The sequence below is a fragment of the Etheostoma spectabile genome, chromosome 9 (genome assembly GCF_008692095.1).
Source record: "Etheostoma spectabile isolate EspeVRDwgs_2016 chromosome 9, UIUC_Espe_1.0, whole genome shotgun sequence".
NCBI lineage: Eukaryota > Metazoa > Chordata > Actinopteri > Perciformes > Percidae > Etheostoma > Etheostoma spectabile.
In genome coordinates this window covers 1,945,424-1,949,450 of record NC_045741.1, presented here as the reverse complement: position 1 = coordinate 1,949,450, position 4,027 = coordinate 1,945,424, and the positions used below count along the sequence as shown (strand labels likewise).

Here is a 4,027-nt window from a genome sequence, read left to right as displayed (position 1 = left end):
CCCTCATCCCCTCTGCTGTGTGCCTCAGACGTGGCACTACACTGTACGTCCTACCCATATGCCACAGCTGTTTGTTTAGCCCGGAGAGAGCTCTCTGTCACCCTGCCAAAATTGAACTCCAAGAGACTTCCGGAAACCACACATGCAATACAACAAAACAGAAAGTCCCTCATCAACCTGATATGGAAAGAAAGACAGATAGACACAATGAAAAAAAAAACAGTAAGTGTATGAAAAACACTGGCTCTATTTCTCTGGAAAATCACAACTTTTTAGGCCTCCCGCTGTTGAGAGTCCCAAAAACTCCTTTTGTTATTTGTTCCAAAATGGCTGCTGTTGGTAACAGAAAACACTTGTTTGTTGTTGTTTGGTTTTCGTTGCCGTGTTCCAACATGTTAACGGTGCGGGGACCCGCTGAAAGAAAGAACATCTGGCTTTTGTGCATAGCTGAAAGAGCACACATATATTATACATGATGTTCTGTACATCTGCCAAAGAGTCAGCCTGGATGTTCCTCAATCAGTGCAAACACTAGAACACATAACAACACACTCTTTCTCTGGTATTCACAACTAGCCAAGCATCGCATTGAACTATTCAAATTGTAATCTCAAATATTTTGTATGTAGTTTTTTTAAACTGCATTCTTAACTTGGTGTGTTTTGTTGCACTTAGGGTCAAACAGAGTTAAATATTGAGTTTTCCGATTAGAGAAATTCTCAGACAAAAAACAGATTGCCAATGGGGTTAGAGGCAACACCTGAATTTCATCAATATTTATACCATGCTCGATTTGGGAGGTAAATTAGCTGAAACCATCAACTCTCTTGACTAATAAGCACTTCTCTTATCAACAGAAACCTTTGTGTTACACTGTTTTCTACTGTACTGAATGCTTGTTCAATTAAACTAAAGACACGGCCACCAGTCCTTTATGTAACATGAAAGCCTGTGTTAATGCAAGATTGTCACATCACTGAATTGCCACTTAGGGACTATGTATAGATGAATGACCATGCAAAAAGAAAATGAATGTTATACAATGCATGAAAATGCTTCAACTTCCCATATTTAAACACTAAATTGTCCAGTATTTATAACATGCTTGCCAACCATCTGAACACTCAACTGTAATTCCTTTGGGGTCTGAGTTAGTGAGGTTCCACTCACCATCTGTTTCATGTCTGTTATGATAGCAGGGACTCTCCCATCTTTTCAAACGTGGCAGAGAAAAATAAACCAAAGCAGATGCTATTTTTCTTGAAGAAGTGAGATTACTGTAATCTACCTATTAACGGTGGAACACAGAGGTAGGAACAGGTTGTTATTTTTGTGTAAACATTACATAGGGACTGGAAACAGACAACCAACCTCTGTGCCCTAAAAACGTTTTTAATATACAACACATTTATATAAAAAATACTTTTTCAGGAACATTACGGTGTTTTTAATCAATGTAACTATATTTTTGCAAACACTTCACTGAAATGTATGTCATATATTTTTCCTACAGTATCTGATACAGGCAACTAAAGCATAAGCTCTTTCCATGTTTAATATCAATATATTGCAACTGGGGTTTTATCATATCATATATCATCCAAAATACCACCAGAGTACTTGCTAAGCTCCTTGAACATGAAAACATTGCGATCAAGGAAGAAGCAGGAGCGGTCAGACACTCATACAGGTTCAAAAAAACAAAACATCAAAAAGTTATTTAACTTGGTTTGGAAGAAAAGACAAAGGCGAATAGTTGAAAAAAAACATCCGTAATGCTTCACAGTCCAACTTGCCAACATTTTGGGAGCAAATACTTTGACTTACCTTCCAAATAAAGTAGCTGTTTTGAAATGCAAAAAATAAATCTGAATGAGGTGCGTTTGAAGTGAATAAACTAGGCTACAGCATATCATCAGAAGATTCGCTGCATGGCTCTAATCCACCAGTAAACAACAAAGAAGAAGCAAAGGTTGTGGAACGGAAACAAAACAAGTAACCTTGGCCACACACATAAAACATGGAGACATCAGGAAACATCAGGAATTTGGTTCAACTGAGCAATTTTTATTTGTTCTTTCATGTCAGTTTTATTGACTGACAGCTATGTTGCTGTTTGGATGCGTAATTATTGATCTAACTGCAGTTCTAGGCAAGACCTGCCCTTTAATAGCATTCTCGTTCTACGATTGGCAAGGCATCCATGCTTGCGCGGAATCCAATTTGTTTAGATCCTATCCCCTCACCAATCAGCTATCCTTATCTTTGTATCTTTGTATCTAAGGACTCAGTACAGTGCAGTTGGTCAATGCCTAGCTTTAACCAATCGGGCTGTTTTGTAGGGTAGGTCTTGCTTAGAACTGCAGTTGAATCCGGTCTGGACACACGTCATGGTAACATATGGGAAGACACCAACAGTTGAAACAGCTGATCAGTCATGTGAGTTAAATCAAACTCAGCAAAGGTCCAAATGTCATTTAGTGCATCACCTTCCTTTCCGATAAAGGCAAAAAACAACTTTATTGAATGTTGCTTTCATACAGCTTTTCTAATGTGATCATTCAACATACAGATTCAAATAGATGAATTAGTACGTGACTATGGTTTAGATAATCTTAATAAACCCTTGGCTTGTTTACAAGCTGTCTAATTGTCTAAGTACTTGTTTTTTTCGTTTCCCTGTTGGACATATTACTAGCTTTGTCGCACTCCAAGATCTCAGCAATCGGCTAATACAGGCCTTAGCTTTGGCTGAGCTAGCTACGTCTGAGTTGGCTGACTCAAGTGGATATCTTTGAAAGGTAATGTCTGTCCAGTATGGCACAAAAGTATGATGACTTAACTTCTGTTGTGATTTAGCGCTATATATATAAAATGAACTTGACTTGACATTCCCGCTCTGTATTAACATGTTTCCTTGCTAAACCATTTGGCTAACTCAGAGTACTGAATTGTCATATTAGCTTTAGCTTTGTATTAGCTTCAATGTTAGAAAGCAGTTTTACATAGAAAAAGAGAATTGTGTTACATTTGGTTAGGAAAGGGATCACTTCACAGTCAGTATGAAGGAGAAATGATTACAGTGACTATCTAGAAGGGCACTCAGAGAGCATAGACTTCCATCAAGGCATGCCATATCTCACAATGTAAATTGTCCCTGTCAGAAAACTAATTTTTCAGATTATTCCACCAACACATGAATGCAGCACAACTGCCTGCAATCCGCCTATCTCGCAGCGTTAACGAAAGTGAAAAATATGCCCCGTGATTCGCTTCTGCTCCAAAATGCAATGTTTTTTTTTATTGGCCCATGCTACACCCTTTTCACAAAGTAAAAAAAAAAAAAATGTAATTGGGCCAGAAGTTTTTCCCTAATACTGCTGACATACAAACAAACCAACCAACAAACGGACCGACCAGGACCAAAAACATAACCTCCCTGGCAGAAGTAAAAACAGTTTCAGTGTACACATGGCATCTAAGTATTGCATATAGAATGGAAAACAATCATTACGCATCTTCCAAAACACAATGGGCAAAACAAATGACTTGTATATAAACCCATTTTAAAGGAGACAGGGTTTCAGACCCCAACTCTATACTGCAGCCTACACTCACATTCATGCAGAATACAATACAAATTCTAAATAGATCCGGTAAATTCAGTAAACCGAGTAATGCACCTCACCGTTACAGTCCAAAATATGTCATATTGTCTCCTGAGATAACGCAGCACACCCTGTGCCTTATATGTGTCACATCTATTTGCTGTCAACTGGTGCAAGTGTGTACTCAACATGTAGCATGATCCACACTTCTGTTCTCACAGGAAAGTTTCACTTTTCCATGCCGTCTAGCCGTGAGAGTGATAATTGGGTAATGAGTAAATAAACAGCTGGAGTCACTGTGTTGCGGCTTTTCAAGTAAAAATGGTTAAATGTACTAGAACTGAACAGACACCCAGCTACTAAGACAGAAACACACACACAGACACAGACACACTCACACACACACACACACACACACA

At 38.5% G+C, this 4,027-nt stretch overlaps 1 long non-coding RNA gene across 1 annotated transcript in view; it reads right to left on the bottom strand.

Moving 5' to 3' along the window:
• The window catches only part of LOC116696142 (uncharacterized), an 11,304-nt gene that overhangs the window by 612 nt on the left and 6,665 nt on the right, over positions 1 to 4,027 (bottom strand). The window lies entirely within an intron of this gene.